Raw genomic sequence first — 15,331 nt, 5'->3', positions numbered from 1 at the left:
GATTTGGAGTGGATGCTATGGGAAAGAGTGCAAAAACAAAGGCATGTCTAAATGTGGTTTGTGGTCTTTACTTCCCCTATCTACTTACACAGTGAAACTTTACAATATATCTTGTTGCAACAGAGGCCATAATTTACTTTAGTGCATGAAGTTTACTGGCAACCAGAGTTCTCCAAGATGTGTAGTCCCCATATCCACTCTAACTTCACGTGACAGGTTGTGTGCCACAGGTACCTGCGACTGACACTTTTTGCACTGGCACTGTCTTTACAGCACATGGTTACACTTTTCTGATGCAGAAATAAAAAGCATACGACCACCCTAGAGATCCCCCCAAGCTGTAGTGCAAGGGAGAGAGACATCAGACTACAAGAAGAAGGGGAAATCAGAGGGATTAACCACAGCTTTGTAAGTGCTCCAGGAAGTTGTCTCCTTTACTGTTTTCAGGTCTACAAACCCATATTTACAGGGCTTTGTCTACAACAGTTACCTGGAGATGTGTCTTAGAGTCCTTTGTTTAAACAGTGATAACAAGACCTCACCATGAACACAACTCCATTTCTGGATGTGTCTGAAATGCATAAAAATATAAATGGACTTTCAGAAAGGTGCCCTGCTGACGCTGACGTTAAGTCCCTCAACATGTAGTACTGGGTTTCAGGGGAAACAGGTCTCAGACATTGCCCCATTTCTTAAGGAGGAAGCCTGTCACCCTTCTCCCCCCCTGGGCTCCAAGACGTGGAAAAGTAAATATGAGGAAGGTATCTCCAAGTGAAAGTCTTAGATTCTAAGAGCAGGAGTAAGCCTCAGCACTGAGATTTTCCTATGTGTAATGGGGTAGGCAGTAGCCCAGGCAGAAGCCAGCTCTGCGGAGGAAGCCTGCAGTCAGAGCCTCAGGAGCTGCTGGGATTTCAGCATCCAGGCTAGATCACCCACAGGCAGCCCCTGTTATACCTGGCACGGCTAGCCATGGGCTAGCATCCTATCACGCCGTGTAAGTACAGGACATAGCTACTTCCTTGTGACTGTTTCATGTGATTTACATCGAGGGACAGCAGGCAGGGAACATCTGCAGACAGTGAGACACTGTCGGTCTGTAACAGGCAGGCATCTGAGCTGGAGTGGCATTTTCAGTACTTTGGGAGGAAACACAGCTATGACAACTTTAAAGGAATATAATTATTTATTTATTTTAAAATTATTTATCAAGAGATCTTTCTAGGTGTGTTGGACTGTTAAGGAGACAGTATGAAAGCACTTGTATGAAAGATCCAGAGTTTGAGTGGTGGACACCTGCATCCTGGATCAAATGGTGATTGGAGGTGAACTCTCAATACTGCATGAGGTATGATAGGCAAGAACTGCTTTCAAAGAGAAGACAAGCAGCTTATGCTTCATATTATGAGGAAGAATCAGTGGAAGTACGCAAGAAAATTTATTACAATCAAAGTTAATAGCTAAGAACACAAAGCTAGACAGACAGCAAGCTAAACTGGATTTAAATTCACAGAATGTCGCAAAAAGCAAGATATTTGGCAGTAAGAATATGGATCACAGTTTTGACAGTACAGTGGATGGAAAATTCATGTTTTAAAATAGGTTGCATGGAAAGAATCTTCTTTCTAGATACAGATCAAATATAGTTTGGTTCTTAAATCTGCAGGTAGGTCTCAGATGATTAGTCACCATTACAGAAATAATATCTGAACTTGTGTTTTCAGAGAAGACTACCCAGAGGTAGAGGGTAGAAGGAGGAGATAAACAGGACATTGAAGTACCAGTCAGCCCCTGTCAGGCAGCTGGAAAGTGGGTGAGGATCACCAGAGCATCCCTTTTGGGTGATCTTCTGAAGGAATATTAAGAGGAAGCAAACACTGAAGAGAACAAGAACTAATGTAGAAAAAGAATTCGAGCACATAGGTAGCTGTTCAGGATGGTCAGTAAATCAAGAAGAATGAAAGTAATTTTGAGATATAATTAAGAAACAGTGTTTAAAAATCCTGGGAAGAATGGTGCCAGTGGCTCAGAAGCCAAATTAAAGTCTGTGGAGCCCAGAATATGTTTACAGTCACAAGGAAAGGACTGAGTGGGCTTGAGCAGACAAGGAAAAAGCACTGGGATGGGTTCCATAGGATGTGGTAGGCCTTTGTGCCTGTAGTCCCCCTGAAATCAACAGAGAGGAGTTCACTGTAGGCATGACACAGCATGTGTACCATCATGCAACACTGGGGCACTAATGAACCCTGCGTGCATTCTAGGGGGGAATTTGTCAAAGTGAGGAACTGGGAAAACTACCTGAGCAATAGTGTGTTCACTGAACATGATCATAGAAAAAAGCATTAGTCAAGGCCCAAGAAGATGGTGTGGCAATGACTGAAATACCAGATGATGAGAGTCTGGGCAACAGCTTTAGCTGTGGGGATAGCTCAGTAGAGGTGTATTTTATGTAGTTTATTCAAAAGTCTCAGCAACCAAATTAATGTACTTGAGCAGTGCTGAGACGATTCGTTACAGTGTTCAAAAATCATAATATTTTATAGGACTAGAGTTCTGTTCATTGAAAATTCAGTTTTATGTGTTGTGCTCCACAGATGTTTCACTGACTGTAAAAGACCTTACCTTCTACACTTTGGCTGTATTAAAGCCAAAGTACTGCTGCTTCTGCAATATAAAGTAATTGAACCTTTCCATTCTTTATTGGGCTCCATATGATGTGATCTGTAAGTATCCTAACTTCATCACATAGCAGAGAAAGATCTTAAAATGAACAATACCAAAGTTTATTTTAAAAGAGATTTCTCCTTATTTCTGTAGCTGGGCAACTCATCTCCTTTGAACTGAAGTCATGACCTTTCCTAAGGCCAGTTTCAGCAATAATATGTAAGTCTTTACACTGCAGTAGAAGAGATGTATCTTTATTTTCAGTGGAAGAAATGAGTTATCCTGGCAAGTTTTACATCTAAACTTGAAATAAATTTATACACAATCCAGCTTCCAACTCTTTATTTCCAAGATAATCTTTACCTCCTTTAAATTGTTTAAATGCATGTTTTTCATTAATTCTTTCAAAAGTGATCTAAAATAATAAATAACAATAATGGAACATTGTGCCCAGTTTTGGGTCTCCCAAAACTGGAGCAAGACCAATGAACAGCCACCATGTTTGGTGGCTGGAGTACTAACCATGTGAGGGAAGGCTGAGGGACCTGGGTTTTTTCACTCTGAGGAAGGGGAGTGTTTTAGTTTAACCTCAGACAGTAATTAAGTACCACACAGCCACTTGCTCGCTTCCCCCCCATCTGCAGTGGGATGAGGAAGAAAACTGGAAAAAAAGGTAAAAACAGCACAGGTTGAGATAAGAACAGTTTAATAATTGAAATAAATTAAAATATAATAATAATAGGAAACACATAGAGAGAGGAAAAAAATAAATAAACACCCCCAAGTGATGCACAGCACAAGTGTTCACTAACCACTGACCAATACCCAGCCCAACCCAAGCAGTGATCAGCCCCTTCTGGGTGACTGTCCCCAGTTTATATACTGGGCATGAGGTGCTGTGGTATGGAATACCCATTTGTCTAGTTTGGGTCAGGTGTCCTGGCTCTGCTCCTTTATGGCTTCTTGTACCCCTCCTCAGTGGCAGACCATGAAAGACTGAACAGTCCTTGATCAGGGTAAATGCTACTGAGCAACAACTAAAACACTGGTGTGTTATCAGCACTATTCTCAGACTGAAGCCAAAACACAGCACTGCCCCAGCTACTAGGGAAAGAATTAACTCTATCCTAGCAAAAACCAGGACAAGGGGATTTGAGGGAGGCCTAATAGCTCCTTCCCATACCTATGAGGAGGTTACTGAGCAGGTGGAGCCAAGATCCTTATGGAGGTTCTGGGCAGAAGAATGGGAGACAGTGGTCATGGACTGAAATAGGAGAAAAGTTCGCACTGGCTGTAGAAGACAGTAATTTTCCTTGTGAGGGTGAATACTCACCGGTCCAAGTTGTGGACTTGCCTTCCTTGGACAAGGTCTTGAGCAACCTAGTCTGGACTCTTCTGATCCTGCTTTTAGCAAGAGGTTGCATGGGGGCCTTCCCCAGATCCCTGCCAGTCTGGATGATTTGGCAATCCTATAAAAACCATGAGTTCCCAAAACAAGATTGGCCCATGCACCTTTTAGGCACTCACGTAGCTTCCCCTCAAACACTACCTAGCCACCTGGTATCTCTGCAACGCAGTGCACAAAAAAAAACCCCTCAAACTCTCATAAAATCCTCCATAGTTTGAAGAAATAAAATGATTGAAGTAATTAGTCTGGTTTTAATGTTAAGCTACAATGTTCTTTAAAAGTTATCATCTGTTTAAGCCAGTGAATTCACTACCTTGAATTCTTCTGTCTACAGAGATTTCAAACTAGGCTAATTTTAAAAAAAGTCTTGTCTCAGCAAAAATACCCAATGCCTTATGGAGGAAGACTGTAGTTATTAAGAGATTGTGACTAGAAGCAAATCTAACTAAATTCTCTTACATAGAAAGACTGTCTTCCTTCTAACTCTCATGCCTCCCTGAAACACAATCCAACTCCTACTTTTTCACAGGCTTGTGCAGGCTTTGCTCATGCAACACTTCCAGCAGTATCCATGAGCATTTTCCTGGAGAAGAAAAAATCCATTAAAGCTGGAGGTTTTCATTAAGAGCTCAGAGAAGCAAATGGAAAGAAGGGGTAACATCTCTAAAATAACTTTTGTAGCTCTCTTGAGTTTAATTTTTTTCTGTAGAAAAAAAAAAGGGAACGCAGAAAAAGTAATGAGAAAGGCATGCCCGAAATGATATGTATCCTCCTCTCCCCATTTGGACCAGCACAAGACAATCAGGTCCTGCCTGCCAGCGGTGGACACCGTATTTCTCTTGGAGTGTGCAAGAGCCAGTGTGCTCATTTGTGGATATCACATTCTGAAGGTGAAGTTCAAATTCCATCTTGTCAGCTGCAGATAATTCACTTCTTTTGGAGAATGGTGATTTCAGTTTGCCATCAACTTGTATCAGAAAATTACTGAAAAACTAACCTATACCAGGACAGTTCAGGCTTTCTGGTTTGCAGCACTTTTCATTGCACCCTAACCATAGAGTAGAGGTTTGCAACATGTATATATGAGTTTAAATTTGCTCTAATATGGCCTCAGAAAAATGGCTTTACAAGGACACGTGGAATGCAAAGATGTAATGTGAATTGGTTTTTACATAAGTTTTTACACCCTTATACGTAGATTTTACATCCTGTGCCCTAAGATGTACACAATCTCACTGCTTTATCTCTGATACACATATAAACCCATCAGCACAAGATCATAGAGTAACTGAGCTTGGAAGGGACCTCAGAATACCATCTGTTTAACTTCTTGCTCAAAGCAGAGCTAACTTCAGAGTGAGGTCAGATTCCTGAGGGCCTTCTCCAGTTGAGTTTTGAGATTCCGCAGCCCCTCTGGGTGCCCTATTCCAGTGCTTGTCCATCCTCATGGTGAAAATTTGTCCCATATATTCAGAGAGAACTCTCCTCTTCACAAGCTGTGACCGTTGCACCTTGGTTTTTCTCTGTGCACCCCATCTTCTTATAAGCTCCCTTTTATATCTAAATATATTTGTATGTTTGGTTGTATGCATCTCTTAATATATTGAATTATATGTTGATGGTATATTCTGTTTTAAACATATGGTTTAGTTTTTATTTCTAATTTGCACTTCCTCTGTTTCTTTAACACCTATAAATCAGATGATAAAGAACATATTTAAGATATTTTTTAAAAAAGACATCCTTGAGATCAAAGATGTCTCTTTTAAAGGATGTCTCTTTCAGACATCTGTTTTAAGGATATCTCTTCAAGACATCTACCCTGTTTTCCCACCGTTTCTGTTGAATAGATATATGGAGGAAATTCTTCATTGTGAGAGTAGTGAGACACTGGCACAGGTTGCCCAGAGAAGCTGTGGCTGCCCCATCCCTGGCAGTGTTCAAGGCCAGGTTGGACAGGGCTTTGAGAAACCTGGTCTAGTGGAACGTGTCCCTGCCTGTGGCAGGGAGGGGGTTGGAACTGGATGATCTTTAACAACCCTTCCAGCCCAAACCATTCTATGATTCATTTTATGAACATCTTTTCTGAATAACCTTCTAATTTAGAAACTGGCTTTGGAGGTGTCTTCCAAGTACAATTTAGAGACCTTTACTGGTTAATGTTAATAAAGGCTAAGTGTTAAATATTGTGAGGCTAAGCACATGCTTTCTTCAGCATATCTATACAGCAATAAAGTGCTTGCAATATTTGTTGGATTATACAAGAAGCATCTCTGCCAGATGATAATAAAGAAGTGAGTTTAAAAAGAATTTTGGACAGTTAAGAATCCCCAGATAAAATCCCACAATTTGTGTAGTTAATCTACAGTGAAATTCAGAAGTGAAATTGCATCCATTAATATAAAAGCCTATCTTCAAGAAACTTTCATAATCTGCAGAATATTATACTTTTCCACTGTCACATCATTGATTACCCCTTGTCTTATATATCTAACAAAGTTCAGGAAAGAAAATATTAAAAGGCAACACATGAGCATTCTCTCCAAAACACTGTGACCTCCTTTAGCTCAGCTCAGAAGAAAGCCTGGATCTGTAGATAATCCTACAGCAAAGGATCAGTAGATAGTGACACCAATAGGAAACGGGTGCATGATCTCATTGCGCTCAGGATACCAGCCCTTCACATGTTGTTGTGACAAATACCTGAGCCCAGAAATGAAGGTTTCCAGTGAAAGGGCAAGAAAAGAGCTTACATCCTATTTTGTCAGAAGAACTGCACAGTTATACCCAAGGACATATTTTCAGAAGTTGAGAGCCGCAAAATACAGCTTTTAATTTTAAGAAGTGCATAAACCACATTAGAATCCTGCTTTGTCTGGGCTCTATACCCTGCTAATCGCCATGGGAGCTGAATGCCAGCTTTTGCTTCATTGCAAGTTTTGGAAAGGTGTATCATACCTTTCTTCTGGAACAAAAATTTGACTTATATCTGTCCTTATAGTAAGTTAGAGCTAAGCCATAAGCAGAAAAAAGTGCAAATTTAAGGTCACCATTCTTCAGAGTAAAATTAAATTAGAAAATAGGGCCGAGAAACTGTGATGTCTGCCATTTCAACAACACCCCAAGGGCTGAGAAGCCCTGGCTGGAGCCAAAAGCATGAACCACAGTATGTGAGTAGCCGTAGTCTTTAACCATGCCTATCTTCTGCTGATCAGCAGAAAAACCTATAAATCATGCGCCTTACAGACTGAAAGACTTAAATAAGAATTAAAGAACTCAGTCATGCACTGGCAGAATGAAACGTATGGTAATCTAGATGTTGTCTACCTTTAATTTCTACTTTTGTTTAGAAGCTTTTTTTTCCTCCACTGAGCCCTTTAAAACAGGAGAGTAAGTGACGGCATGCCAAATGCAGATATTTCACTTTGCTTTCCCTGAACTTAACACTGAAGTTTTATCATCGCTTTAATGGATATTTTCAGCTCACTTGGACCTCAGTGATGATTTTCATTATTGAATGTCAGCTTCTTTCCCTGGGGAAAATTCAAGGTTTGGGGTTTAAGCCAGCATGACAATTAACAAATGGAATATTACATATCACATGCCCCAGTCTAAAAAAAGCTACTGATCATCTGCAGTGCCTTCATGACACTCCCAAACCTTCCTTCACCCCAGTCCTGGTTTGGCCCACAGCTGGCAGTTGAATATTTTCTGACTGATAGCTGGCTTGGTAAATACAACTAATAATAACACTGGGCCTGAGTCCACTCCTCACTGTTTAGTCCTTCTGGGGAACAGCCTCTTGCACAGTAACCAATTGTGCCAGTATCAAAATCCACATTTTATCTGCTTAGTGTGAGGGATGCAGAGGGATGTGGTTGGGAAAGCTTCAGGCAAGGGGTTTTTAAAAGTGAATTAATCTTATGCTATTGCTGTGTCCTCACCAAAGGGTCACCTTCAAAACTTAAAATGCATTTTCAATATTAGGAAAAGATAAGATGCTGTATCTTATTCCATATATACATATATATATATATATGTGGGATAGAAACTAAGGGCTAAATCATAGAATCATAGGATGGTTTGGGTTATAAAGGACCTTAAGATCATCTAGTTCCAATCCCCCTGCCATGGCAGAGATGCCTCACCCTAGACCATGTCACCCAAGGCTCTGTCCAGCCTGGCTTTGAGCACTGTCAGGAATGGAGCATTCACAACTACTTAAGGATCAGTCAAGTGGAACATTTTTGAATGTCTGCAACTAAATCTCACCTGAGTCAATACACCTAAATCCAAAATGGAAATAACAATAATTTAAACCCCCCCTTTTTTAGCTTGCTTCTCATCTAGAGACTTTGAACTCAGTGGCACCATTTAGCCTGATTTCAAAGATCCTGGAGGAACAAAGCTTTGCTTCTACCTCAAACCAGCAAATCTGGAAGGCTGAGGCCCTCACTGACACAAGCATTCTCAAATCTTAAATGCAAAATGTGTATCAATGACTTCAGTCTATCTCCCTAGCCATGACTCTGTGATTTATCAGACACATTCTGAGAAAATAGCTGGGAATGGTTTCCCTGCAAAACCCAACTGTGGTGACTTCTTTGCAAAGACACAGACGCAACAATATGCTCATACCACACAATAACAATTTTCCCTCTTTTGCCCAAGTATACGAAAACTTTCATCTCTGAATGTGTCCTAAGTAATTAGAACAGAAAGGCAGGGTGGAGAGGAGGCGATCTATACCACCCCTATGGCATCGGGACCCCTATGCAGGAAGGAAATCAGGATTTGTTAAATTAGAGAGAAGCAGGAGAAAGGAACCCACAGCCTAGGAAAGAGCCATGCTTGGATTTCAGGTTTCAGGTTTCTGCCCCCCCAGAAGATGTGCATATACATTCATCAGTTACTGCATAAAATGTTACATGCGTCAAGCCACAAAAACATTTCAGAACAGGAGGCTGAGAGCCCACAGCTATATAGCTCATTTGGAGCAATCATCCCATGACACACTCTGTCCATAATCAATCATAGAGTCACAGAGTGGTTTGCATTGGAAGGGATCTTATAGCTCATCTAGTTCCAGCCGCCCTGCCACAGGGCCACCTGCCGCAGGCAGGGACACCTTCCACTAGACCAGGGGCTCAAAGCCCTGTCCAACCTGGCCTTGAATAATGATTAAGTTGCTGTGAGTGAAAGAAACAATGCATCTCTTGCTGGTTTCCAGTTAGGAAAACACACGGCTTTGTCCAGGAAATGTGGATGTGACTAAACACAGAGGGTAAAGATGGGTTTGAGTACTCTCTGGCTGAATGGCCAAGCCTGTAAATTACTGCACAGAATGACAGAATCATGGAATCAACTGGATTGAAAAAGACCTTTAAGATCATGAAGTCCAACTGTTCCCCAGAAGAAAGACGTGAACTTTCCAGGCTTTGTTTAAAAGAAAATGGTGAATGTGGGTCTGTTCTTTGACAGAGTGGCTGTAGGTAAGCGCACGTGGTGACCATACTTTTCCAAACCCTTTGCTGGTGGGAGCAGTATCTGGCTTATGGTGGCTCTTTGGAGAGCAGCTGGGACACTACACTGCCACCTCAATACCTTTGCTTAGGATGCAGTAACTGTAACCCGCAGTGGGACTCCTTCAACAGTTTCCTGAGCAGCTCCATAGAACACACAAGGTCAGCTTTTGGGCATTCTGGGGGGAAGCAGAGGCCTCTGCATCACTGGCTTAGACCTACTTGTTGTTTCATGGCTTTTAAAAAATATCTCACAAGTCAATGATAAGAAAATGGTCAAAAAGAGAACACTCACCAATGTGCTTCCTGAGCTTCACTCACCCACTTGCATGCATCTTAGGCAACCCTCAGATTGCAGTGTAACACCCTGGGGCATGAAAATCTCCCAAGCTAAAGGAAGCCCAGACCAAGATGCTTTGTATTGGTATCTGCTTCATTTGAAACACTGATACGGTAATGTGACTGCTTGCTGGATGAGGTGGGAAGGCAGCAAATCATCTTTCTTACCAGTGGCAGTAATAGCAATAGAGTGGAAGCATGAAACTGCTGACAAGACTTAAAGCAGATTTCTCCGTACCACTGATGGTTTTCTCACTCATTCACTGTGCTCGTCATTCTTACATTATGCTTCCCTCATGAGAGCTGCAAAACACAAACTATCTTTGAATGAAGATGACTCCTCCAGAACCCCTTCCATTCATATTAGTGCCCAGGGTATGACTCAGATGTTCACAATAGAAGCAGGATTCTCCTCTGTCTCCAGAGGACGCACCAAACCAAACTTGCTTCCAGACCTTCATTAGAGCTCATCATGTTGCTGTGCCACATGTTGGCCACATTCATTTTGCTGGGAGCAACTTATTTTGCTTATTAATAAGTTGCCGGGAGCAACTTATTTTGACATTCCAAACTATTGTCCTTATGTGGATGGTTTGTACTAGTGGAGATCTTGGACCTCCATCCATGGCAAGAAGCACTGTATCATGCCGATCTTGGAGAATGCACTCTGAGCAAGTTCTGGGGCTTGACTTAGCTCTGCCATAGCTGCATGGCCATGTCATACTTTTTATTAAATGTTGGCAAGTTGCACTGTTTCGTACTGGCACGTTTCCAGTCAGCAGTCTCATGTACAAGGGCACTATGACAGAATCACAGTGTGGCTGAGGTTGGAAGGGACCTCTGGAGGTCATCTACTCCAACCACCCTGCTCAAGCAGGGACACCTGGAGCTGATTGCTCAGATAGCTTTTGAATATCTCCAAGGCGGGAGAATCCAAAAACTCTCTAGACAACCTGTGACAGTGTTTCATCATCCTCAGATTAAAAATTAGGGAGTTTGTGTTCAGATTTAATGTAATGGTTTTTAACTTGTGACCACTGCCTCTCACCCTGTCACTGCACACCACTGAGAAGACTGGCTCCCTCTTCTTCATTCCCTCCAATCAGGTACTTGTTTTTACACATGGATAAGATCTCCCTAAGCTCTCTTTTCTCCGTGCTGAACAGTCTCAGATCCCCCCGCCTCTCCTCATATGCAAGATGCTCCCCAGTCTCTGAATCATCTTTGTGGCGCTTCAGTGAACTCACCCCAGTAAATCCACACCTCTCCTGAGCTGGAGAAATGAGTGGTGGTTCTTCTGAGCTGGCACAGAAAGGCCAAGTGAGATGGACACAGGCCTAAAACTGCTTAAGAAGCCTGAGGACAGAAGATCTGGGCCTGTTTATGGACAATGTAATTGGGCTGATAAACTGTTGTGAACATACAATCCAAGATCCAGCAGAACAGAGGCCATATCAAAATTACATGACAAATGTTATTTTACTATCTAACCTGGTAGAGTCAGTTTATTCTGGGACAGAAATTTGGCTGAGGTAGCTGCAGTGCGTTTAATTAAACCCCAAATTGTCTGCAACTGGTTTTGCATTTGACACTGCAATACATGCAATACTGACTGAGAAATTTATTGATTTCTATGATTTGCTTTTTCAATCTTCCAGCAACATACTCTGGAAGCAGAAAGCTTTCACAAAAGCAAGTAGTAGCTTAACAGATAAGACATTCCAGAGCAGCTAAAATAATTTAATATTTTAGGTAAATATATATATATATTTCAAGCCCATATATCATACATGTCCAGCATGAGACCTGGATATATAAGAAAAATTCTGCAATACTGTGTAAATTGTTCAAACAAATAGTAGAAGAAAGCCACCCTTTGAGCCAACCACCTGAGGTTAGCAATTAGCATAGCTATGCTAAGAATGATTCCCATTGCAGATATCTCATATGTCTCAGATATCACTAGCTGATACCTCAGTCAAAATAAATCCACTTTGTCACTCTGTTTACACTGGTGGAGAGTTCTGGTTAAACCAAAACCTTCCCATAAACTGCACTGTTTTGTACACAAGGTATAGAAAATATTTGTGTTTGGGTTTCTGGCTTCTCAGTCAACAGTCTGCTTCTTTTTCTTTGAGATAGCTGGCTTGCTTTGAACAAAGCACTTAAATGTTGATTATAAGGGAACAAATCTCAAGCTTGCTGGGGCAGACCTGCTCCAAAAATCATTCAGGAAGTGTAAAAACAGGAGAAGGAGAAGTCACCCTGGTGCTTTCTTGAGAGGTGAGATGCTGAGGTTCAAATCCTAGATCTGAATCAGGAATCAGAGAGACATAACCCTGCCACTGCATGTCTTGGGCATGGACTCAGGCTATCTGCAGACATCCCTCTGTTTTTTTTTGTTTTTCTGCTGTGCCAGCTCTCACAAATAGGTTCAGAGAGAGCCTACCATGCAGGATGGACTCCAGGTGAAAGAACACAGTGAGCTCTTGCAAAGCTCAGCCAGCACACACGACACTGGGAATGTAGCCATGGGGGTATTCAGAAGTCTCAAGGGTTAGATTGCAGCTTTGGAAGGCATTGCAGGTTTAAATTCGTAGGCACCTGCACATGAAAGGAGGATTTTCTATTACTAATACATCCTGTAGGGTCACACAGGGACATTACTGGTGACAAATGGTCTAATGGTTACTGAAGTCATTCCCCAGTTACTGTGATCCCACCACCCAGCTGAAGAAAGATGGTTCAATACCGACTGTTCTTACACATTTCTGCCTGTTAAACTAACACAACCTCCTGTGCTAACTAACACATCTCCTCCTGCTGGTTTCTTCATCAATAGAATAATGGCTGAAAACAAATTAAAAATGAACACTATACACTATGTCTTGATGATCTGAGTAAACACTGCAGCAAACCTCCCACAGACTTTGTGCCAGATGTAAAAGTAGTTAGCTATGCTGTTCTGAAAGCCAGTTAGTTTTGGGAATGCATAGTGTGGTGAGGACAATATTGCTGTAAGAGCAATAGTAATGTCCTTACTTCTTGATATTTACAGGGCAGTCCTACCATTGCTATAGTTTTGGGGATTTTTAGCACACAGATTAAATCAGTGCTGCAAGTGAAACTGCAAGTGTAAGCCAGCAGAGATAGCTGGTTTGCTTTGAATAAAGCACTTAAATGTCAATTATAAGGGAATGACTCTCAAATGTGGTTTGGGCTTCACTTGGGTCTCAGACCTTCCTGAGGTCCTTCATCTGCACTGAGTCCTGTAACGCAGCATCCTCATTGCTACTAGTTTCTTTATCAGGTAACTTCAGGCTGGCACGTTTACACCCTCATATGCAGTGGTCACACCTCTGTTCTTTCGAGTACATACTTCGCTCCATGAATGCTTTAGATTTTCCAAGCCCTGTTCACACACAGCTATTTACTAAAATTTTTATGGGCAGATCAGGTGGATGTAAAGAATAGGCTGAAGGCTCTAATTCTTCAGTGAACTTTGTACCTTCTCCATCCGCCAGTTAGACAGATGCACCTGGAAGGCGGCTTGTGGAAGGATCTGAAAAGCGGGTCTGGGGTTGGAAACTCCTGACTAATGCAACAGCTACCTTTCTGGTTCCATATTCCAGGCCATTTGACAGCACCAAGACACAAAAGCTACCTATAATGCTTGGAACAACTATGCTCTGTGATTTTTTTATCCTCATTTTAGATCAATCTAGCAGTAATAAACTGATTCCTACGGTTCCTGGCAGCCTGCCCCAGAATGAGAAGTATTCTCTCCCCTGTTTAAATGAAGGATTGTTCAGCCAGATTTCTCCTCTAGCTCTGGGAAGTTTGGACTGCGGTGACTTCTTGGTCCTAGCCACCCCCACATCGTGTTATTTATTTGTGGCATTTTGCATAAGAGTTCCTATGCAAATTATAGCTTGGAGCCTTTGTCCGACAGATAGCAAGAGCTGCACTGTGCTGTTCCCCCAGTGACAAGCCTGCTTCGGTGTCACTTAATAAATCACCATTCCGAACACAGCAGAAAAAAAATATAAGCATGCTGGAAATTTAAAATCGGATCTTTACTGTCATTCTTCTCTCATCACAAGTAAACCAAAAAGAAAAGAAAGACACTTGCGGTACTAGAAGCTTTTGGATTGTTACAACTACTAACCAAAACCTCTGATAAGCTGCCAACCAGACTACTTTCCTCAAGCTTATTATTCCATTTCTGTTTCTGCCATTTAACTCCTCAGCTGTAATATTTCCATGCAAACAGCATGGTGTGCCCAAAATATCTTATCTTACATTAGAGAGAAAACAAAAGTTTTCAGAGAGGATACTCTATCTCTTTTCCCCCACATGGCTGCAACTATGCAAAACCAAAATGGTTTCTCTCTTGGCAGAAGGCGGGATTCCTAATGAGCCAACACACAGAAAACAGATAAAATGAAGAGACAAACACCAGTGCTTATTCTATCCTCTTTCCCCGTCCTACTTTGTCCAGCTCTTCCATCCCCATTATTATCACTAACTACAGCTGACAGAAATCGCGTAATCGGCTGATGAGCCCCATACATTGAAGCAAATTTAACACTTCTTCCCCATATTCATGGCATGGAATATTTACTTTGTCCGTACCTCTGCTCTAATTTCCTCCTAACTTTGCCTAGTACTTCTGATTCTTCTTAAAATTCTTCTTATTTAACAGATTCTTTTTTCTCTTTCTTCCATAACATGCTTCACCCTTTGAATACTTTCCTGAAGTTTTTCCTCTACTTGCTGTGTCTTGTTTCTTTGCACATTCCTTTTAAGCCTTGAGTGGAGGCTTCCTTCCCACCCTTTACATTTAAATAGGTGGATCCTACCAGCTGATAGATACCCTTTTATATCATAAGAGTCATAGAATAGTTAGGGTTGGAAAGGACCTAAAGGTCATCAAGTTCCAACCCCCCTGCCATGGGCAGGGACACCTCACACTAACCCATGTCATACATTTACTTTTCTCACAGTGTAGAGAGTTAACACATAGAGAAGCTGGAAGAGAGGAAGGCCACCTCTACAGGATCAACCTTTAGAGCAAGGGAAGATGAAGAGAACGTGGTGGGGTACTGGGATATGTGGGCTTAAACTAACACAAGCTATATGTTTTTATGGATCCCTGTGCCTACACGTTTAACAGTTCACTAAGGCTGGCTCTATACATGAGATAGCCTATTAATAATGTTTATTACATAATTTTGCTTTTATCTCCCCCTCGGGAAAAAATGTCAGTATTTTATCACTTGCAGTTCTGCTGACTTCTAACAAGCCATTTGGGGGTATTTTTTTTCCTGAGCTGGTTTTGGTGGTGAGTAGGAGTGAAGAAATTCAGTAAGTCTGTAGGCAATTGCTGTACTGGCAGTGT

Source organism: Pezoporus wallicus, unplaced genomic scaffold (assembly GCF_028554395.1).
Source record: "Pezoporus wallicus isolate ANWC-B61680 ecotype Strahan unplaced genomic scaffold, APGP_CSIRO_Pwel_v1 contig_3815, whole genome shotgun sequence".
Classification (NCBI taxonomy): Eukaryota; Metazoa; Chordata; class Aves; order Psittaciformes; family Psittacidae; genus Pezoporus; species Pezoporus wallicus.
Note: the sequence above shows the minus strand (reverse complement) of the source record.